The 24,472-nt window shown below is 40.9% G+C and overlaps 1 long non-coding RNA gene across 1 annotated transcript; it reads right to left on the minus strand.

Moving 5' to 3' along the window:
• Positions 1-112: 112 nt before the first annotated feature.
• On the minus strand, positions 113-24,223 carry LOC123581477. The gene is made up of 3 exons (XR_006703752.1): positions 23,406-24,223; positions 20,634-20,813; positions 113-267 (listed from the first exon to the last, which is right to left on the minus strand). It is a non-coding gene; the product is annotated as an uncharacterized LOC123581477 (long non-coding RNA).
• Positions 24,224-24,472: the final 249 nt, after the last annotated feature.

The raw sequence follows: 24,472 nt of genomic DNA on the forward strand, positions 1-24,472 counted from the left end.
ATTTTCCATATGGTATTCCATTAATATTTGCAAAGAAGCTGTCATTTATACTTTCTGGTCCTCGTTTAACAGATGAGAAAAGCAAGTCTGGAAAAGGCTAAGTAACTTGCCAAAATCACAAGGCTGGTAGGTAGAGGAGATGTGATTCTAATGCAGGTCTTTATCCTCTCCTTTTGATTTCTTTTGATTTTTTTTATTGAAGGGATTGGGTGGTGCCAGTGAAGGAAGATGCATCTTTCTTCAAGTTCTTTGTTGCTTCCGGAAAGTCTGTGTTGATTAAGGAAAAGAAGATGTTTAAGTTTTTGTTTCACAGACATCCTTTGATATTCCTATTTCAGATCATTCTTTTAAAGGGACAGCTAGGGCATGCATGCTAACTTCCTTCTATAATCACATTACTCAGAGATGGATACAGGCATCTGAACATGATTAGAGTCCTTTTTTTCTGTATTGCTATCATGAAATGTGGGTTCAAAGTACATTTCAGGTCCTGTTTGTTTTCATATTGACAAACTTCCTGTACCTTCCACTGATTACCTTTTTTAAAAATTAAGTAAGGGGTGCCTGGGTGGCTCAGTCGGTTGAGCACCCAGCTTCGGCTCAGGTCATGATCTCACGGTTTGTGAGTTCGAGCCCCGCGTTGGGCCCTGTGCTGACAGTTCAGAGCCTGGAGCCTGTTTTGGATTCTGTGTCTCCCTCTCTCTCTGTTCCTCCCCAGCTCTGTCTCTCTCTGTCTCTCTCTCTCTCAAAAATAAATAAACATTAAAAAAAAATAAAAATTAAGTAAACTTTGTTGAGATGCGATTTACGTAATGAAGATTTAACTATTATAAGTGTCCAATTCATTGAGCTTGGGTAAATATGGACACTCATGTAACCACAAGCACTATAAGGATAGATATTTCTATCATTGCAGAAAGTTCCTTTCTGTCTTTTGTAGCTCATCCCTATGACCACATATTTGATATTTGGCCCCGGTAATCATTGATTTTTATGTGATTGTAGATTTGATTTGCATGTTGTAGAAGTTGCATAGGTGGAATCATATAGTACATGCTCTGCACTTTTTTTCCTTCTTAGAATAATGTTTTTGAGATATATGCTTTTTAAAAAATTTGTTCTTAATGTTTATTTATTTTGAAGGAGAGAGAGACACAGAGCATGAGCAGGGGAGAGGCAGGGAGAGACAGGGAGACATAGAATCTGAAGCAGGCTCCAGGCTCCGAGCTGTCAGCATAGAGCCCAATGTGGGGCTCGAACTCATGAGACATGATATCATGACCCGAGCCGAAGTAGGATGCTTAACCAACTGAGCCACCCAGATGCCCCCAGATGCCCCCAGATATATCCTTTTTGATGCATGTATCAGTAGTTAGTGCTTTTTATAAGAAGGTAGTATTTATTGTATAGATATAACACAATTTGTTTAGCCATTCACCTGTTGATGGATATGGGGGTGGATGCCAGTTTGGGGCTATTATGAATAAAGCTATAAGAACATTTTTGAATACATTTTTTTGTGAATATATGTTTTCATTTCTCTTGGGTAAATATCTAGGAGTAGAATTGCTGGTCAACATGGTAAAGCTATGCTGAACTTTTAGGAAACTTATCCATTATTTACCAAAGTGGTATACTCCTATATGAGAGTTCCAGTTACTCCACATTCTGACGAACACTAGGAATTTCCAGTATTTTTAAAATTCTGGCCATCCCATTGCATGCAATAGTTTTTATTTGCCTTTCCTAAAGACTAATGGTTTGGGGCATATTGTAAGGTGCTTATATAACGTTTTTCCTAATCTTTCTGTTTAACTATTTTGTCCATTTTAAAAATTGGATGTGTCTTCATAGGGTTGGGTTGTAAGATACAAATCATTTTTCAGATACATGTATTCAAATGTAATATCACAGACGGTCATCCTTTTATTTACTGCCTTTCAGGGAATCAATTTTTAAATTTTGATCAAGTCCAGTATAGCAGTGTTTTCTTTTATGACTTGTGTTTTTCTCTTCAATCTAAGAAATATTTGTCTATCTGAAGGTCACAAAGATTTTTCCTGTGCATTCTTCTAAACTTTTAGAGTTTTCACTTTTCACATTTCAGCCTATAATTATTTTAAGTTAATTTTTATGTATGGTATGAAGTAATGGTCAGGTTTTATTTTATATAGATACCCTGTTTTCCAGCACTTTTTGTTGAAAAGACTGTCTTTTCCCCATTGAAATATCTTGGCCTCTGAAAACCCATTGATCATATGTGTACAGGTCTATGTTGAGACTCTGAATATGTTCCCATTGATCTATTTGCTTATATTTGTGTCTTACTAGGACTTTATAGATCTTGAAACCAAGTTCTATAATTCTTCCATTTCTCTTCTTTTTTAAGTATTTTTTTAAGGTTTATTTATTTATTTTGAGAGAGAGCCTTATGTGGGGCTCTCAAGGATTGTGAGATCATGACCTGAACCAAAATTAAGAGTTGGATGCTTAACAGACCGAGCCACCCAGGTGCCCCCATTTTGTTCTCAGCAAAGTTTTATAGTATTAAATAAATAAAACTTGCATATGTTTTGTTAGATTTATTCCTAAGTATTCAATTTTGGATGCTATTCTAAATAGTATTATTTTCAATTCAATTTTTAATTTTTTTCTTAGTATATAATTGATTTTTGTATCTTGTTTCCTGAAACTCAGTTCAACTCATTATTAGCTCTAAGGTTTTCTCTAATGGGTGCCTGGGTGGCTCTGTTTGGTGAGTCTCCAACTCTTGATTTTGGCTCAGATCATGATCCCACAATGGTGAGATTGAGCCTCACATTGCCCAGCACTGAACGTGGAGCCTGCTTAAGATTCTCTGTCTCCTTCTGCCCCTCTCCCCCATTCATGTTCCTTCTTTCTCTCTCTCTCTTAAAATAAATAAATAAATAAATGAATAAATAAATAAATAAATAAATAAAAAGATTTTTCTCTAGATGTATTAGAATTTCTTCATATAAAATTTCTTTATCTTTGAATAAAAGCATTTTTATTCTTTCTCTCAATCTGTATGCCTTTTTTTCTATCCTTATTCAGCTGGCTTAGACCTTTGAGTACAGTGCTAAATCGTAGTAGTGAGAGAAAACATCCTTGCCTTCTTTTTGTCCCTAAGGGGAAATAGTTAAATATATTTGTTGTTACCATTAAACATTGTGTTAACTATAGATTTTTCACAGATACTCTTTACTAAGTTAAAGGAAGAGAATAGGTGTTAAATTTTGTCAAATGATTTTGTTATATCTATTGATAGGATCATATGTTTTTTTTCTCCACTATTTTTTTTAATATGGTAAACCATATTGATTGGTTTTGAAATTTTATGCTAATTTTCTAATGCTTGAATAGGTCCCACTTTGTCTTGGTATATTATTCTTCTTATACATTTCTATATTTGATATGCTAATATTTTGTTAAGGAATTTTGCCTCTATATTCATGAAAGTCTTCAGTTTTTTTCTTTTTTAATTTTTCATTTAAAAATTTTTTGTTTATTTATTTTTGAAGGAGAGAGAGACAGAGCATGAGAGGGGGAGGAGCAGACAGAGAGGGAGACACAGAATCTGAAGCAGGATCCAGGCTCTGAGCTGTCAGCACAGAGCCTAATGCGGGGCTCAAGCCCACGAACTGGGAGATCATGACCTGAGCCAAAGTCAGATGCTCACCACACTGAGCCACCCAGGCACCCCAGTGTTCTTATACTATCTTTGTCTAGTTGTTTTGGTATCAGGATAATACCAGCCTCATAAAATAAATTGCAAAATATGTCAAGGAAGAAGTAAAACTTTCACTATTTGCAGATGATATGATACTGTATATAGAAAACCCTAGAGACTCCACCAAAAACCTGCTAGAATGGATAAATGAATTCAGTAAGGTTGCAGCACATAAAGTCAATATGTAGGAAATCTGTTGCACTTCTATTCACTAATAATGAAGCAGCAGAAAGAGAAATTGATAAAACAATCCCATTGATAATTTCACAAAAGAGAGAAAAATACTTAGGGATAAACTTAACCAAAGAGGTAAAAGACCTGTACTATGAAAACTATGATGAACTGATGAAAGAAATTGAAGATGACACGAAGAAATGGAAAGATATTTCATGCTCATATTGTAAGAACAAATATTGTTTAATGTGTTACTACCCAAAGCAATCTACAGATTTAATGGAATCTCTATCAAAATAGCAACGGTATTTTTCACAGAACTAGACAAAAAAAAAAATCCTAAAATTTGTATGGAACTACAAAAGTCTCTGAATAGCTAAAGCAATCTTGAAAAAGAAAAACAAAACTAGAGTCACCACAATTCCAGACTTTAAGTTATATTACAAAGTTGTAGTGATCAAAACAGTACGGTACTGGCACAACAATAGATACATACATCAATAGGACAAAATAGGAAGCCCAGAAATAAACTCACAATTATATGATCAATTAATCCTTAACAAAGGAGGAAAGAATATCTAATGGGAAAAAGACAGTGTCTTCAACAAATAGTGTTGGGAAAACTGGACAGCTATATGCAAAAGAATGAAACTGAACTACTTTCTTACACCCTATATAAAAATAAACTCAAAATGGATTAAGGATGTAAACGGGAGACCTGAAACCATAATAATCCTAGAAGAGATCACAGGCAGTAATTTTGGCATCAGTCATTGCAACATCTTTCTAGATATTTCTCCTGAGGCAAGGGAAACAAAAACAAAAAACAAACTATTTGGACTTCATCAAAATAAAATATTCTGGAGTACCTGGGTGGCCCAGTCAGGTAAGTGTCCAACTATTGATATCATCTCAGGTTGTGATCTTGTGGTTGTGAGATTAAGCCCCACATTGGGCTCTTTGCTGAATATGGGGCCTGCTTGGATTTCTCTTTCTGTTTCTCTCTCTCTCTCTCTGCCCCTCCCTGGCTCTCTGTCTCTCTCAAAAATAAATAAATTAAAGTTAAAAAATTCTTCAGCACAGGAAAGGAAACAACCAACAAAACTAAAAGACAGAATACTGAATGGGAGAAGATATTTGCAATGACATATCTGATAAATGGTTAGTATCCAAAATCTATAAAGAACTTATAGACTCAATACCACAAAAACAAATAATCTAATTAAAAAATGGGCAGAGGACATGAACAGACATTTCTCCAAAGAAGATGTACAGATGGCCAACAGACACACAGTAAGATGTTCAACATCACTCATCATCAGGGACATGCAAATCACAACTACAATAAGATATTATCTCACACCTGTCAAAATGACTAAAATGAAAAACTCAAGAAACAACAAATGTTGGTGAGGATGTGGAGAAAAAGGAACCCTTATGAACTGTTGGTGGGAATGCAAACTGGTGCGGCCCCTGTGGAAGACAGTATGGAGATTCCTCAAAAAGTTGAAAATGGAAGTACTTTTTGATCCAATAATTTCACTACTGGGTATTTACCCAAAGAATATGAGACACTAATTCAAAAGGATATATGCACCCCTAAGCTTATTGCAGCATTATTTATAAGAGCCAAACTGTGGTAAAAGTCCAGATTTCCATCAATAGATAAATGGCTAAAGAAGTGGGATAGATATACTTATATAAAAGAACTATTACTCAGCTATAAAAAAGAACGTGGTCTTTCCATTTGCAACAACATGGATGGATCTAGAGAGTATGATGCTAATAAGGGAAATAAGCCAACCAGAAAAAGACAAATACCAGATGATTTCATTCATATGTAGAATTTGAGAAAAAAAAACAAAGGAAAAAAAAAACAAGCTCCTCCCCCCCCCCCAAAAAAAAAAAACCACAATAGACTATGAACTATAGAGAACAAACTGATGGTTACCAGAGGGAAGGTGGGTAGGGGGATTGGTGAAAGAGCAAAGGGGATTAAAAGTACACGTATCTTGATAAGTGCTGACTAATTAACGTATGGAACCTGCTGAATCACTATATTGTACACCTGAAAGAGTATAACACCGTATGCAAACTACACTGGAATTAAAAATTAAAAAAAAAAAAAACAAGAAAACAAGAAAAATTGAAAACAAATGAACTAGCAGTGAGGAAGAGCCAAATAACATGAAAAAGAATTGGAAAATATTCTTACATTTTTCTCTTTAGAGAAAGGGTCTTGGTATAGGAATGGTATTATTTTTTTCTTAAATGTTTGGTAGGCTTCACCAGTGAAGACACTGTGCTTCGAGTTTTTGTTATTAAGAGGTTTTTAATTAAAAGTTCGGTTGTTCAGGGGCACCTGGGTGGCTAAGTTGGTGAAGCACTGGACTTCAGCTCAGGTCATGATCTCGTGGTTCATGAGTTTGAGGCCCATATTGGGCTTTATGCTGACAGCTCTGAGCCTGGAACCTGCTTCAGATTCTGTGTCTCCCTCTCTCTCTCTCTCTGCCCCTCCCCCATTCATGCTCTGTCTCTCTCAAAAATAAACATTAAAAAAATTAAAAAAAATTTAAAGTTCAGTTGTTTTAATAGACCTATTGCTATTCAGATTTCCCATTTCTTTTTTCTGCACTTTTGGTAAATTGTGTTTTTAAAAAAGTTTCTTATTTAAGTTGTTAAATTTATAGCCATATGGCTATTCTTTGTGTGTGTGTGTGTATTAGTTTTTAAATGTTTTATTTTTATTTTCAAGACAGAGAAAGACAGAGCATGAGCAGGGGAGGGGCAGAGAGAGAGGGAGACACAGAATCCAAAGCAGGCTCCAGGCTCCGAGCTGTCAGCACAGAGCCCGATGCGGAGCTCTAACTCACAAACTGCCAGATCATGACCTGAGCTGAAGTTGGACGCTTAACTGACTGAGCCACCCAGGCACCCCTAGTTTTTAAATATCTATAAAATACCCCAAATTCCAGCAGAATATAGTCTAAATCTATTTCTCACTCAAGTAAAATTTGCTAGAGGTCGTCTTAACCTTCAGGGGCTCCCAAGCATGAACTGAGTCAGTGATCTAGGCTATTAGATCTTGTGGTTCTGCAATCTTTATGCATGGTTCCCATACTCCATGCTGAATGGAAACAGAGTTAGAATATCTTGCAAGGTTTTCCCTTGCCTCAGTTTGGAAACGAAACATGTCATTTCCACTCATAACCTTTGGCCAGAAATAGTCACTTGGATTTGTTCAGGTGCAAGAGAGCTAGGAGAGATGGTGTCTAGTGTGCCCAGTGAGGAGAGAATACAATACTGATGAGCACTAATGATGTCTACCGAAGCGTTCATCTGTCATCTGACATTATGCTTCTCTCCACCACTGAAGAGAGCACTTCAGGCCATATTACATGCCTGTAATCCCTCCACCTGTTCAAGTGCTTTCATATCCATTATCTTAATGTGTCTCCAAATCACTGTGTGAGTTACGCAGGGCAGGCTCTTTTAACCATATTGCCTTGGGCGAATTATGGTGAGTCCAGACACACATCAAAGGAGAGAAACCAGAAAGAATTTTGCAGTTTTGTTGTGCTGATGATTCCCTGGGCAGAATACTGCATGCCATGCAGGACCAGTCAGGGGAAGCATGAGGGTCTGTCACCAAGGAGAGGGAGGGAAGGGAATGGTGGGCAAGCACCTTGTGATTTTTACAGGAAGGAAAGAGCAAGGAGAGGCAAGCAGATTTAGAATTGCCTAATTTAAAATCTTTCAACAGGATCTGGGTCATAAGGGCTATTAAAGGGTTGTCTGTTACCTGGCCCTGTTACTCACCCTGGAATCAGGTGAGTTATAAGGGCCAGGAGTATGAGTGCTTGATAAGGGAGGTGGTTGGGGTGTGGACTCAACTGACTTCTCAAGAAAAGGAACTGATGGGGCACCTGGGTGGCTAAGTCAGTTCAGCCTCCGACCCTTGATTTCAGCTCAGACCATGAACTCATGGTTCCAGAGATCGAGCTCTGCCTCAGGCTCTGGGCTGATGGTGCAGAGCCTGCTAGGGATTCTCTCTTTCCCTCTGTTTCTCTACCCCTTCTCCACTTGCTCTTCCTTTCTCTGTCCCTCTCTCTCAAATAAATAAACATTAAAAAAAATAAAAGAATGGGAACTGACTAGCCTCTAGCCTGGGCCTCAAAACTGGGTCAAGATAGCATTAAAAAAAAAAGCATATTACCCAGGTAGTATTTATTGTCCTCACTTTGCATTTAAGGTACTGAGTCACTTTGAGGTTAGATCAATTACCTAAGATCATCTAATTATTACCTAGAGGGCCCTAGGCTTAGAACACAAAAACCCGATTCACTGATGGATGTGCTTTACAGTGCATTGCCTTACGCATCAGGGAGGTTTAATAAATGCTTCTGCAAATCACATTACCCAATCAGAAGCCTGGGTTCCCCACTCTGTTGTCTCATTTAGGAGCGTGGCCCTTCCTCTTCTCACAGAAGGTCATAATCTGTCAGTCCCAGAGGGGCCACTGGACCCAGTTCCTCTTGTGCATCAAGAGGAAGCACACAAGATAGTAGATACTGAAGCCAGGATGGCAGCCTTCCAGGGGGTGGCAATAATTAGAGCTGGTGATTGAAGCTTTTCCAAAACTAGGTTAACCTAGGCCAAAGGTTAGCCTAACACTTCAATGTCATCCTTTTAAAGGGATGTATGCATAGAACCATCACTTTCAATGATGCTTTAGGTCTTTCAAACACTAAATGGCACTCCTCCCTTACCACCGATCTCCCAAGCAACGTTGTCCAAGGCAAGCCTGCTGACTGCTGAATTCAGCTTTTTGGGGAAAAGCTAACAACCAGGAATTGACATGCTGTGCTGTTTAGGCCATATGAATATTAAGACCTATTTGCAAACACTATAGAAAAGCTAAATTGAGTTAATTTCTATTTCTTGAGTTGAAACACTGAATTAAAAAACAATTTAAATGTCTTACTCTTTTAGGAAAAAAAAATCAATGCTTTAAAATTAATTTCATTTTTTAAACTTATTGTTAACTCAATAAAGCCTTTTGGGCTTTTTAAGCTAATTGTCTTTGAACTCATTTTAAATTCAAAAGTTTTTATAATTTTGATAATATTTTAAACACTATCTTCACTATATGGCAGTTCATGTTATAAACCTAGAAGGGTACAGAAAAAATTACCAAGGTCCTTGTGCAAGAACGATACAAATATCTTTGAAGTATTCTTACTGTTTTTGTGGAATAGTAGGAATTGTATTATTCTATTTTGTTTAATGGAATCATATGTGTGTGTCTATATGTATGTGTGTGTGTGTGTATGCATATATATGTATATATGTATATATATGTATGTGTATGTATATGTGTATGTATATGTGTATGTATACATATGTATATATGTATATATATGTATGTATATGTGTGTGTGTGTGTGTGTGTGTATATATAGTGAAAATTTATAAACCTGTAGATAAATATCCGAAAGACTGTACACTAGAATGTTATCACTAGGGGATCAACAATGTGGGTACTTTGCTACAATTTTTATACTTTTGTTTTAACTTGATTGTTTCCAACAAGTTTTTAAGACATTTTATAACTTATAAAACAAGTGATTTGAAACATCTATCAGGCCATGAATCAAACAATTTATTTGAATGTGGTCAGGTTTATTTTGCCCATGTGTGAACTTCAAATCGTTTTCAGATTCTTGCCAATGGCCACAATGGCCATAAAAGTTTGGCCACATATTATGAACATCTTCCATGCCATTCGTCTTCCACAACAGTGACATTTTGAATAGTTTCATAATATTTTACTTTCTAAGTGCATAAACACTTATTTCCAATTTTCCAGTTTTTAGTTTCAGTGGGTACAGTACAGAGGTCAGGCAAAGCCAGGAGTAACATATTCTCTTCTCAACCACCTTCCACCTCCTTCTCTACGTGGACACATTTGTAAAAGTTTAATGCACGTTTTGCTGGACCGTTTACTATTTCCATGCAAATTCAGTCAGTACACGCTCCTTCCCTGTCATGCATCTTCTTTTCAGTATTTCTATCTCTAATTCTCCCAGTGGTAACCTAGAAATGATTTACTAATTTCAAATATCATTTGTTGATTTGTTCAGTATATGGAATGTTTATATCATTTACACTAGTTCCTTCTCCATTTGATCTTCAATCATCATGCTTTAATTATAAGTGTAGTGCTTTATTTTCTGTTTTTGAAATTATATGAAAATATCTGTATCTGGACACATCTCCATGCAATTACATTTGCCTTGCTCCCTTAAGACTGGGGCTGAAAAGGGCTAGATTCTATATGTTTTGGATTCTGTAGAATCCGTATGGATTCAATACATTTTGCTTGGCATCTGCACATATGTACCAGAATTCAAGCTTATCCAGTGACCCAACTCTTCCTTCTAGAGCAGCCGTGGACCCCAGGCTCACAGATGGCAGACTGCATTCTGACTGATAGAAACCCACAGAGAAAGGAAAGGCAGGGAAAATGTGACCCTAGGGCTCTGGGTTCGTCTTCCTCCGCTGTCTTGAATTCATTTGGGTCTGACTTCTTTGTGTATATGGGCACAAGGCCCATTAAAGGCTTTAAGGCTGTGACTAAAGAAAGTATTTATTTTCTTCTTGGGACATGCTCATGAGCAAGAAGGAGGACGAGGTCAGAAGATGTGTCACCAGACGCTCTTTGATATTCCCCCAAATTAATAACTGTCTTCAAAGGGGTGAGGTTACCAAGCAAAGAGCTGGGATTTTCTGGAAGTACTTTCTCAGAGAAGCATTATTTCAATGGCCCCATCTGTCAGCCTGGGATCACACACAGGCTTTGCAGACAGAGTGGAGTTTCCAATAATTCCTTCTACTTCCAGGCAGGAAGGCAGAGAGGATTTGAAGGACCAGCCCCTGCTGTGACTGAGAAGTGGAGGTGCCCCTCACCTTGCTTTGCCTTTTAGAAATAATCCTCTTATCTGTGTACACTTTGCAAGCCTTCCTTAAATGAATCTTCCGGTGCCTACATGGGATTTGCACATCAGTCAGACCTCACTCACCCATTCTGCAGCCAATAGAGCAAGGCTAGGACCCCTTTCACTGCTTGTTTAGAGCTCCAGGGGTGCTCCCTGGAGCACCCCACTGTGCTTCCCCTACTGTGCTCCCGCTGCACTTGTTTCTGCACGGTCTCTAGTTTCCCACTGTTGGCTCTGTCTCTGTTTTTTTGGCAAAATCCTCTGAAACTTTTATGATTTTATTCCCTATCTTTTATAGTTGTTTTACCAACTAATTTGCCTGCCTCTTTTTTTGTGGTTGCTGTGGAAGTCACTCATCTTTATCGAGTCTTTCTACAGCATTCCAGTTGGTATGCATAAAACAACGCTGTTTGTGTTTATCTGTCACTGGTTTATGTGACATTTAGTTACATTACATTATTACCAGACCATAGGCTGGCATAAATAGGTTGGGGTGCAATCGCAATTGACATGGCTGAGCATCCAGCTCTATTGGTGGAACTGACAGTGTTTGTATATATCAGAAATTAGCCAACTAGCAGAGAGCCTTCAGTGCGCGGTGCCCTCAGCCAGTGTGATTTACCCAAGACACGGAGAGGATTCATTAAGCGAGTAGTTGTTTGAGGGAGAGCAGTTCAGAGAGATTGCTCTTCCATGAATTCTATAATGGTTAGTCACCAGAACTCTCTCCACATCAAAAGGACACTGCTCTCTGGCTTGTATCCCTGGGACCTGAGTCTTGATTAGCATATGTGGCTAGAACCTCAGCAGACCCTTTTCGGATGTGGGTGGCTGGGAGGAGGTGGGGATCGTTCAGACTACCCTGCGATTGTCTTCACAATACCGGGCTCAATGCCAAGCTCACTAAAACTGTAAGCCCAGCATATCTCCAATTATACCTATTGTGTTAGGCAGAAGCCTTCCCTCCTTTCCCCAAAGATGTCCATATCCAAATCCTTAGAATCTGTGAACATACATTACATGGCAAAAAGAAATTAAGGTTGCAGATGGAATCAATGTTGCTAATCACCTTATCTTAAAATAGAGAATTATCCTGGTGGGCCCAAGATAATCAGAAGGGTCCTTAAAGGTAGAAGAGAGTGAGTCGGAAGGAAATGTGCCTGTGGAGAAGCTCACAGAAATTCAATATCAGAAGAACTCAGTGTGCCATTGCTGGCTCTGAGGATGGACCATGCCACGAGTCAAGGACTATGAGCAACCTCTAGAAGCTAGAAAAGGCAAGATTCTCTCCCAGAGCCTTCATAAAGGAATGAGGCCCTGCCTACTTCTTTGTTCTAGCCTCCTGAGACATGCCTTAGACTTCTGAGATAATAGGATTGTGTTTTTTTTAAGTTTGTCATAATTTGTTATAGCAGCAATAGTCATCTAATGCATCTACCCTCTTAATTCTGTGACATCTCCCTTTTCCTAATAAAGGAAATTACATTTAGAGGATTTCTTTAATGGAAGCTCTGAATTTTACAACCCCTTCCTACTCCCCAATGTATTTAAATGTAGTTTTAAAGCTGCTGCTTGTGTCCAGAGAAATGTAAAGCAAAGAGCCAAAACTCTTCACAACAAAACATTTAAAATGCTTCAAATATCCAAGGAGAGCTTTTAAAGGGCAGCTCTGTCATGGATGGAGAAAGAGTAAGGAGACTGAAGTGCTCTGCAATGTATCATGCTTGATAAGCCAAAGTCCTGGATGAGTAAGCATCAGACCCACACTCAGAGATGGGAGGGCCTCTCGGGGCAGCCGGCATCCCCTGCCCCAGCCCTGCTTGGCTGGATGGGTCCCCAGAGTGACCTTGTAAACACCAATTGCTGCCAAGTTTGTCTTGGCCAGTGTTGTCTATCAGCACAGAACCTCTTACATTTAGACAGAGAGACCCCAGGGAGTTGCAAGGAGGAGAAATGCCGAAGGGAACACGCACTGTTAAGTCAATAGGGCTTTGTACAGATCACCAGAGGAAGCAGAGCAGGGAGCAAGATATCCGGAGACAAGTGTGAGGCCTGTTGCTACAGGAAGTTAGAGGTCTGCAAGGAGGCAGAACGTTCCCCAGTTCAGAGTCCAACATAGAGGTGCAAACCCCTTATAGGGTGGTGGTGGTGAGATCCTGAGCGAGTGCCCCGGTGCTCAGCCTTCTGGAGTGCAAAGGAGGGTCTTTCGCCATCAGCTCAGGTGTGGGGGCCCAGTGGAAAAAGAACGAAGTGAACAGAAGAGGAGGATGGTGGGGTTCTGCATGGGGGGGCCAGACTGTGAGGAAATACTCCTGCTCTTATGACCCTGGGTCAGCAAGAAGGAATAATGTGGGAGATTCTGTTACGGGACCCCCCTGAGTTAAAAAGCTTGGGCAAGCAGACCGTTGGCAAATTGCTGCTGCTCTTTTCTTCCAAACTCAGAAAGTGCACCTGCTCTCATTACTAGAGATTCTCTGAGGTTTGTGAGCAGTGGGGTAACAGACATAAGCATTTCTGCAATATTAATAATCTAGAGAGGAAAGAGAGGGTTACCCAGGATGGATGCATGGCTTGGGACAGGGCATATCACCTAAGACTTGATTCCCTTGTGTAAATGGCATCAAAGAGACTCCCCTGTATCCTCAGACTTAAGAATAAAGTGATGGAGGAGTATTGGGTAGGCTGATGGGCTAAATGGATGATGGGCAGTAAGGAGCACATTCGTTGCAATGAGCCCTGGGTATTCTATGTAAGTGATGAATCACTAAATTCCACTCCCAAAACCATTATTACACTATATGTTAAATAACTTGGATTTGAAAAAAAAGAGAATAAAGTGAGATATACATATTCTGTAAAGTTTGAAGCATTTTGCTTAAGTTATGATTAATATTTTCATTGCTCTTAATAGATTGATTTAAATTTATATGATTTCATCAGAATCACCAAAGCCTTGTAACAATTTTTCTGTCAGAGTATTTTGAGGTGAAAGAATGAATTGATTCCTTTTTGGCCCTTCCTTAGTTATCTTTTATCTGTTCTCCTCCTTGTGACCAAATACCATATTTCTACTTTCTCACCTGCCATGCATTCATCTGTCCACATCACACTGATCTATATGTTCCCACTGGTTTACTGAAATTGCTTTGGACAAGGTCATTAATGATCTTCTAATTGTCAGATTCCATAATAATAGTAACAATAATAATGATGGTGATAGCTAATGCTTATCAAGGCTTAATTATGTCAGGCATGGCTCTAAGTGATTTGCATATATTAAGTAATTTAAATGTACACTATCTTGTGAAGGAGGTAATGTTATCAATCAGATTTTAATAAGAAGAAAACTGTGGCAGAGAGGCATCCTTGGCGTAGGTCACAGGATTAGAAAGAGGCAGAACCAGGATGCAAACCCAGGCAATCCTGCTCCAACAACACACTTGTAACCTCTACATGATGCTACGTCTTCATTTGACTGCCCTCTGTCACTTCCACTGACAATCCCTGGTTGAAGATGGGGCATTGAAAAGCAGTGGAGGGCCCCTGGGTGGCTCAGTTGGTTAAGCATCTGACTCCTGATTTCAGCTCAGGTTGTGATCTCCTGTTTCATGAGATTGAGCCCTTGCATTGGGCTCCGCACTGACAATGTGGAGCCTGCTTTGAATTCTCTCCCTCTCTCTTTGCCCCTCCCCAGCTCATGCACATGCATGCATTCTCTCTCAAAATAAATAAACTTAAAAAAAAAAAAAAAGAAAAGCAGAGTGGGCGGGTATGCTAAGGCCATGCAGCTGGCAGTTAGATCTAGGGATGCCCCTGCTCTTGACATGGAGAAGTCTGTGGCACAGGCCAGGGTTGATAGCCTTTCTGAAAGTCCTTGGTCTGGGGCTGTGACTGGATCAATGCAGTAGGAATGGCTGAAGAGGCAGTTACAGGGAGGTAGGTGGTCCTAGCTAGACATTGGGACAAGTTACCAGCAGGGAGAAGGGGTCACTATTTCCAGATCTGGGGCATAAGCAGAGTCACAAAGTTGGTCTGTGGGGAACCACAGTGACTTTCAAAGCCTCTTTGTGGCACTTTGGAGGCTTTCAGATCTTTGGTTTCCCGGTGCATAAATGTCCCTGTCTTTTCATCAGGCTCTATGACTAATATGCCTTGGTGATCCACACATCTTCAGGTTCAAATGGCCAACTGGAGATTTTTTTAATTAATTTTTTTTTAATTTTTTAAGAGAGAGAGAGAGAGAGAGAGAGGGAGAGAGAGAGGGATCACAAGTGGGGGAGGGGCACAGAGAGAGGGGGACAGAGGATCTGAAGCAGGCTCTGTGCTGACAGCAGCTAGGCTGATATGGGGCTTGAACTCAGGAACCATGAGACCATGACCTGAGCTGAAGTTGGAAGCTCAAACGAGTGAACTAACTGGGTGGCCCCCAACTGGGGATTCTAGTAAAGCAGACAGTACCCTCCTGTACTCTTGTTAGCTTCCTCTCAGCCTCCTTGGGGTACAGTGAAGCTGGACAGAAAAGGCAGAGCCCATTGTAGTCTGCCCGTGGACATGCCTGCATCCTACAGAGATAGGAGAAAAAAGGAGTGAAGAAAAAGTCACATTCTGGAATGTTATGTTGAGAAAAAAAATCCTCAGAAATGAAACAAAGCTCTAATCAACTTGAATACAAATGTGTTAGCTTGCCTGTTCTGGGATAAGTAATTTTTTCAGATGTGCATAAAACAATTTAGCCACTCATAAATTTGACAAGTCAAGACATAGTCCCTTAAAAAGCAATGTCGAGCAATTCGCCTGTTATTTTACAGAAACCATTTAGTAATCATATAAAGTAAGTGAGAGTAGGCAGTATAAATATTCCTAGTGCTCCTAATCAATGAAGAGTATCCCAAAGAGAGGACTCTGAGTATCTTGGAACAACCTTGTGTTGAGTGTGCACGTATGTGTGCATGCAGATGTGAATCCAGGCATAAAACAGAGCAACTTTGTTTTTGTAAAGACCTTTTATTTTATCGACAGAATGAAAATAATTTGACCATGGCGATCTTAACTCTCCATGGCAGAGAAAGTCTTGATTGGTCTTTGTCTCCAGAATAGAACACCTTGGGTCTCTGGAAATGTTATAGCTACTTAAATAATTCGTTCAAATGGTCACCAACCAGGACAGTGCCTATTTTGGGAGACCAATGTCTTCAATGAATTTCCCACCTCCCCCAGAAACCCATACCCCTGTTGGAAATATCAGTGAGATGCTCTGCTAGTCCTGTAGAAGCCCTCCAATCTCTGTTCCCTGGGCAGAGTCTCTAATTACCGACCATTATCTTTTCTTACTCTCTTCCTCTTAATAATACAACATTGCCCCCACCCTGAGTTTTAGCTGGGAACATGGCCCACATCCACCCAGTTAGAGGCTGATTACTCAGCCTCCCTACAGTCTAGCTGTGGCATGTAATTAAATTTTGGCCAAGAAAGTGATAATGGAAGTGATGTATGCAAACTTCCAGACTGAGTATAATGAAGCTGTGTGTCTTTCACTCTTTCTTTTCCTCTCCCCTCTGGCTGGGAAATGGCAATTGAAGCTGCTCCTTTGGACAGAGACGGAGGCTTCAAATTCCTCAATTTGAATGAGGAATGGCAGAGCTGCCCAACCTTTCTGGACTGTTTGATGAGAGAGAAGTGAAGTTCTATTTTATTTAAGCCTCTGGATTTGGGGTCTCTTCATTAAAGCAATTTTACCTGTAACCTAAGTAAGACATGACCTAAGAGATCAAGAAGTCGGGCCCATTTGTGTCCTGAAGTACTGTGGTTGATATCTTCCCTGAAGCCTCAGTGACCAAAGAGAGCTACTGTGTAAGTGTGTGAGGGCAGAGCTCAGGACATTGTGGTTTGTTTAAACCATTACTGCCTGGGGAGCTAAGGAATGGAATTCATTGCAGTAGCCTGGAAGAACGCCACCTCGAGATTTACAAACATGTGTTTTATTGTTGCTGATTGTGTAACTTTTTATTTTGATATAATTTCAAGCGTATACAGAACTTACATAAAAGTTGCAAGAAGAGTACAGGAACATTTTCAAATTTTCCAACTGTTTATACTATATCCATTTACTTTATCATTCTCCTGTGTGTGTGTGTGTGTGTGTGTGTGTGTGTGTGTGTGTGTGTATCAATATAGTCTCTTTAAAACATTACTTGCAAGGAAGGAGACTGTCTTTCATGATCTTTCACATTTTGAAAAACAGCCCAATTATTTGTAGAATGTTCCTCAATCATCATTAGATGTAGTTTGTTTATTTTGTGCAGGAATGTCATAGAAGTGATGTTATGCCTTCTCAGCACCTCCTCTCAGGAGTCAAGTGATGCTCATTTGTCACTTTGATCACTGGGTTAGGGTAGTGTCCACCAGATTTTTCCATTGTAAAGTTCCTCTTTTTGTCTATTAGTAAATGATGTGTGTTTGACTACTTTGAAACCATGTAAATATCTTGGGGCGCCTGGGTGGCTTGGTCGGTTAAGCGTCCGACTTCGGCTCAGGCCATGATCTCACGGTCCGTGAGTTCGGGCCCCGCGTCGGGCTCTGTGCTGGCAGCTCAGGGCCTGGAGCCTGTTTCAGATTCTGTGTCTCCCTCTCTCTCTGCTCCTCCCCTGTTCATGCTCTGTCTCTCTCTGTCTCAAAAATAAATAAACGTTAAAAAAATTTTAAAAAAGAAACCATGTAAATATCTTGTTACTCATCATATATTCACTACCAGTTTTAATATCTTTTAATGATTTTATACACTAGGAATTTTAACATGGATTTACTTGGAGAAAGTACGTCACCTCAGAGAGTGTTTAGGACTACCTAACTTGGAAGAAGAAGGAGGTCTGGAGTCTAAATTCAACCTATCAACCCCAGGCTTCAGTTTCCTCTTGGGCAAAACAGATAGGTTGAGGGATGGTGGTCTTGGTTGAAATGGCTTCTCTCTAGCTTTCTTAAAAAAATTTTTTTAGGGGCGCCTGGGTGGCGCAGTCGGTTAAGCGTCCGACTTCAGCCAGGTCACGATCTCGCGGTCCGTGAGTTCGAGCCCCGCGTCGGGCTCTGGGCTGATGGCTCAGAGCCTGGAGCCTGTTTCCGATTCTGTGTCTCCCTCTCTCTCTGCCCCTCCCCCGTTCATGCTCTGTCTCTCTCTGTCCCAAAAATAAATAAACGTTGAAAAAAAAATTAAAAAAAATGTTTTTAATGTTTATTTTTGAAAGGGAGAGAGAGAGAGCGAGAGAGAGAGCATGAGCAGGGGAGGGGCAGAGAGAGAGACACACACACACACACACACAGAATCCAAAGCAGGCTCCAGGCTCTGAGCTGTCAGCACAGAGCCGGGCATGGGGCTCAAACCGTGAGGTTATGACCTGAGCCGAAGTTGGACACTTAAGGGACTGAGCCACCCAGGTGCCCCTCTAGCTTTCTAAATCTAAAGATCTGGAGTTTGTAGGGACAGGCATCCTGACATCCTGGGAAGGTTAGTTCTTTGAGGTGCAAAACTCTCACATGCTCGGTAGTACCTTCAGCATCCCTGCCTGTTAATCACTACAGTCTCAGAAGTTTTCTACACTGGAGAAGTTTTCAAATATGGCTGTTCATTCTTTGACATTTCTCCCATCAGGAGGTGGGGTCTACACACGTCCCCTTGAAGCTGGGTGTGCCTGCGCCTGTTTGTGCCAATACAGTTCAGCCACAGTGACATCATGTGACCTCTGAAGTTTGGTCCTAAAAGGCAAGGTAGTTTCCCCTTTGTTTTCAGGAAGTCTTAATCTTGGAGGCCTGGGACATCATATGAGAGATTGGCTACTGGGACTGCCATGCTGTGAGGAAGTCCAGTCCCTAGAGAGAGACCATGTATCCATAGAGTTGCTTTGGCCGACAGCCCCAGCCAAGTCCAGCTTTTGAGTCATGCTGGATCAGGTACCAAACCTATGAGTGAAAACATCTCCACGATTCTGGTCTTCAGTTATTTGAGAACTTCTTAGCTATTTGAATCTTTCTAGCTAGAATCTCAAGTGTTGTGGAGCAGAGACAACCATACCCTATCTGAATTCCCGATTCCTCAAAATCTATGAGCATAACAACATGGTTGTTTTTTGTTTTTTTTTTTAATGTCATTTTAATTAGGAGGGGTTTGCTATGCAGCAACAGATAACTGGAACATCCACCCCCTTCCCAGTTCCCCTGAGGGGCCTGTGTGACCTCAGGTGGGAGCCACTGTGGATTCTAACCTAATGCTTCTCTTTTTACTACTTGTCAACAAAATATATTTTAAATCAAAATATTACAATATGCTGAATGTGGTATGTCTATCCTGTATCCTCTGGGGAAATGAGACCATGACTTTTGTGGGTTTTTTTGGTAATGTCAGCAGCCCTTGAACTTTAGCCTCATTTATCTCTGGAGCCTACCAAGACCCCATGGCATGTTTATGGGGCACAGACAACTTCCAAACAATAAGTACTTTACAACAAGAAATGTCACTTATACTCCACTTTTTCAGCTGTGCTCCTGAAGAGGTGGTGATGAAATGGAAGCTATAGAGGGAATTGTATTTCTCTAGAGATGTGGTTTATACACTTGGAGATGTATTCTGGAGTCTCCTTTCTCCTTATCCTAACATTGAAGACTGGCTAAGTGGGGAGAGTGAGAGCTTGTGACTTGACTTGACAAATACACTGTGGTCATTTTCTCTTGATATTTAACAGCTGCCAAACTGGAGGGAGACAGAATCCTAAACATTCATTCATTCATTCATTCATTCAACAAACCAGGAATTGTGCTAGGTTTTGGTGGTGGAGCATTGAAGAAGGCAGGCACAGTTTCTGCCCTCATGAAGCTTATAATCAACCTATCAGAAAAGACAACGAATGAGAAATTTATAAGTTTGGTGAATATGATAGTGTTGTGCTTCTCAGCCTGTCTATGGCAAAGGGCCTGTTCATTTTTCCTACTTACCTACCTACGTACCTATTGTCTGTATATAGCATTTTTGACTTCCAGTCAGTCATGAATAGGTGTATCCTAGTACAGGTGACCAATGTGATTTGCCATCCAAGTTGGACAACTTCCAGATTAATCTGCACACTGTTCAAAATAGATGAGCCTGTAGATTCCTTCCTTGGAAGTTTTGACAATGCCAAATTGCTACACAGGCATTGACACGTTTACTTCTTTTTTTTTTTTTTTTTCAACATTTATTTATTTTTGGGACAGAGAGAGACAGAGCATGAACGGGGGAGGGGCAGAGAGAGAGGGAGACACAGAATCGGAAACAGGCTCCAGGCTGTGAGCCATCAGCCCAGAGCCCGACGCGGGGCTCGAACTCACGGGCCGCGAGATCGTGACCTGGCTGAAGTCGGACGCTTAACCGACTGCGCCACCCAGGCGCCCCGACACGTTTACTTCTAATGTCTGTATTGATCTCCTTGCAGATCATTGACAGGAAGCTTACACACTGGCCCTGGTGCACAGGCCACACCTCGAGTTGCACAACTATAGATAGGGAGCAGTGTAGGCGGGTGTCGTGCTGTCACTTGCCCTTATTTCACATTTCTCAACGAAACTTAGAAAACTGGACGGAGTTTTCTCACAATGCACAGACTGACTTATGTTCCAAATTCTTATGCCTTCATTTTAGACTGATCGTAGGAGAACTGATGAGCAGTATCTGGGAGTCACCGCCTTACCTTTGAGGATCTACTAATTGCTGCAAGGACATGCAGGTTCCTTCCCCATTGTTTCTCAGGTCATTCCGTTCAGGGCCTGGTGGGGAGGATGCAGAAGACAGAGTTGACTTGTGGTACTCCAGGTTCTCACATACCCAGTGTTGATATCATGGTTCCCCAAGGCACAGTGTTCTTGGGAGGCTGTAATGAAGAAGTGACTCTTTTTTTTTTAATGTTTATTTATTTTTGAGACAGAGAGAGACAGAGCATGAATGGGGGAGGGTCAGAGAGAGAGGGAGGCACAGAATCCGAAGCAGGCTCCAGGCTCTGTGCTGTCAGCACAGAGCCTGACGCAGGGCTCAAACTCACAGACCGCGAGATCATGACCTGAGCTGAAGTCGGACGCTCAGCTGACTGAGCCACCCAGGCACCCCTGAAGTGATTCTTGAAATAGCTTTGGAGTCACTCCTTTTATGATATCCTTAGCGACATCATTTGCATTTTACAGGTAAAGAAATAGTAACATACTAATTAAGGAACTCTCTTGGGTGAACAGATAAGAAAAGGGGCTCTCAGATTCTGAATAGATTTTTTTTTTTGGTCAGGATTTTAAAAACTAGAAAAAAAAACACTTAAAAAGATTTGAGGAGGGTGGATTTTTATGGTCTAGAGTTTCTTAATGCTTCTAACTATATATTTGAAATACTATAAACATTTTTTTATAAATAATTTCCTTTTGATCGTGTGCCTGGGTAGCTCATTTGGCTAAGCGTCTGACTCTTGATTTCAGCTCAGGTCATGATCTTGCAGTTTGTGAGTCTGAGCCCTGCATAGGTCTCTGTGCTGATGGTGTGGAGCCTGCTTGGGATTCTCCCTCTCTCTCCCTCTCTGCTCCTCCCCCAAAAATAAATAAATAAACTTAAAACACTTAATAAATTATTTCCTTTGGAAATCAACCCAAAATGCAATGGATTATGCAACAGCAAGGCATAATATTGCCCTCAAACCCTAGTTTACTTTGTGCAAAATGAGGAAAAAAGTGTGCGTCATCCTAGATTCTCTCCACCAGCCTGACATGAGAGGACTGGCCTTGGGAGCATTCAGGGGCAAGGTCTCTGGGGAAGATCATGTGGCCCCTCCACTTCTCATGTATAACTTGGCCACTGAGCAGAATTTTGCTCAATCAAAATGCAGGGAAATCAGCTAATCATTGACATCATGCCAGCTGTGGAGTATATTCACTAAGGAATTCGAGCTGGCAAATGAAGTCCTGCTGCTTATGTCCAGATTTATTTGTCTGAAAAGAATCATTCACACCAAAAAAAAAAAAAAAAAAAAAAAAAAAAAAATCCAAAGAGCAAACAACAACAGCAACATCCAAACAGAACAAGAAATATAAAAGCCACCCAATAGTCATTTCTCCTGTTTTTCCTTCAAAAACACCAGTGTTTATTTAATAGGTCCACAGCCGTAGGATGGAAACAAACAGATCAATCACTAAGGTGTTCCATTGTGCCCATCATCCTGATGTCTGTTGATGGGATTTATCTGAGTTTGAAAGTCATCACAGGGGCACAGGTGCAGCTGATGTGGCATGACATTGGTACTATATAAAGGACTGTGAGTGACAGCATGAAGGTAAAGGAAATTATGCCTGAGCGCTCCAGGCAGCCAGCCCACCTCCCAGCCCTCCTGCCACCCTCTGCCTTACCAGAGTCACCTCTTGGACACGACCACCATGTCTCATCATTGACTTCAATAGCAGTTGGCACTCTGCTTGCCTCCTGCTCTGCCTGTGGCTAAGGCTGAGATGAATGTCTAATAGGCCAATCTTTTTCTGCTGGGATGAGCTCATTTTTATGTTGCTCCCTAGCATAGGGCTGTGCTTATTTCTCAGACAGGATATAAGTTTCCAGGGAAAGAGTCTGCTCATATCCAGAAGACCAAGACTGAGGCTTGAGATTTATGAGCTAAACAAAACTCTCAGTGGAAAGTTAAGGACACTAAAGGAAGAGTGTTTCTTCAGCATTTTAAACCCTGGTTTATGAATGGAGGAGAATAACTATCTACCACTAGGACCCACATCAAAGTGTATACTTTATATAGCTTAAATAAATGAAATGCCACAAAAACCTTGAGCTTGTCCAAGTATGCTGGTGGGCTGGTTGGTTGAGTTGAAAGCTACTCCCTGGGGATTTGACTGGGGTCATTGTGAAGAATGGGCACAGTCAGTATGTTTTGGTGATAAGAAAATAGTCGCCATCTTCCCAGGGTCTCAGAATAAAACCTATGGTAGGAGAATCCTAGAATCCTAAATTTATTGCAGCTCAGATTTGATCTGGATCAGTATCATTTTTCTCACCTATAAAATGGGCTGGCTTTGATGTATGTAAAAGCTCACTAGGTGAGTTACTAGGTTTCATGCAACCTGGTATAAGGTGGGTTGTGTGTACACAGGCATTTGGGGTGGGGGTATGAATGGGATTAGGTGCCCTGAGAGGGGAACTAGAAACTTAAGCTCTTGTAAAGCTTGCCCAGCACCTGCCTTCAGGAAGACTTCCCTCAGGGATCAAAACTCTGATAGTTTTAAAAGTAGCATGTGCTTGCCTTCATTTAGTTACTCATTCAGTAATTGATTCTTGCCTTATTTAACTCAGTAATTCAACAGATATTTATATGTGTAAACAGTTTACCAACACTTCTCACTAGGATATGTATGGGGCCCCAGCTTAAGTTCTTTTGGAAGGTTTACCTATCCTGTTCATTCATTTATTCGTTTAATAACATCCTTACCCTCTGGAGCTTGCACTGTCATATACAGCTCTTTAGAAGAACTAAAATTCTTTGCCCAGGATCTCTGGTATGGAGCTGGGATGATTCATGGCTGCTTAGGAGACACCTAAGCTGGATGCTTTTCAAGAGTCAGGCACAAGGTTTGCCTCACAGGGTCCTCCAGAAGGGTGGGTGTCTGCTCCGGAGGAGATGTGCTAGGAAGAAGGGCAGTGAGTCATGACTTTAAAACTTCTCTGTAGATGTTTTGCAGGTCACACATATGAAGGCGTTAAGCAGGAGGAGCAGAGTCATTGTCTTTGAGTTAGTTTTGCCATTGTTAATTACCTACCCTTATGTTGTCCCCTTCATGTTATCAACCCTAGCTGGCTTCCTTGTTGTTTTCCTGTTATTCTTTGAGCTTCAGCTCACGTATGCCTCTTCCAGGAAACTCCCTGATTATAGCAGATTGATTATATATGGCTCCTCGGAGCATCGCCATCCCTTAGTATATGTCTGCATATTTCATGGAGACTTCATAGCTCATAGAGGACATATTGTCTCTCTCTGTCTAGACTCTGGTCTCCTTGGAGAGCAAACGTTAAGTGCTGTCCCTCTTGTTCTATTCTTGAATAGTGGACACATTGTTCCATGGGCACTGCTGACTTGATGATACTTCAGTGGGCAGGTAGGTAGTTGGATCACACTCTGAGGTTACTTCGGGGGGCTTTCTGTACAGGTAAGAACTTAACCCTGTAGCAGCAAGGCCCATCTTCAGCTGTTTCCATTCTATACATTTCTTGTTAGTGGTGCCCTGAGGGCTCCTGCTGTGTCTCCTCAGATTTTCCTGTTGGAACTTTGCATATGTCAGTTTGCCTGCAGACACTGCTCTGCTATGATGTCACAATTGCAACTTGATGAGAGCAATTTTCCTAAATGAAACAATCCTGGTGATTAGCTCTAGCTCCCTTCTGCCAGCCAGCACAGCTGGAATGGGCTACAGCGTCTACATACACACAGATGCATGCACACACACAGCCTGGGGGGCCGGTTTCCTGGGTGCTGTAGGACCCACCAGAGCTCCCTCTGTA

Source organism: Leopardus geoffroyi, chromosome A3, assembly GCF_018350155.1.
Source record: "Leopardus geoffroyi isolate Oge1 chromosome A3, O.geoffroyi_Oge1_pat1.0, whole genome shotgun sequence".
In the NCBI taxonomy this organism is placed as follows: Eukaryota; Metazoa; Chordata; class Mammalia; order Carnivora; family Felidae; genus Leopardus; species Leopardus geoffroyi.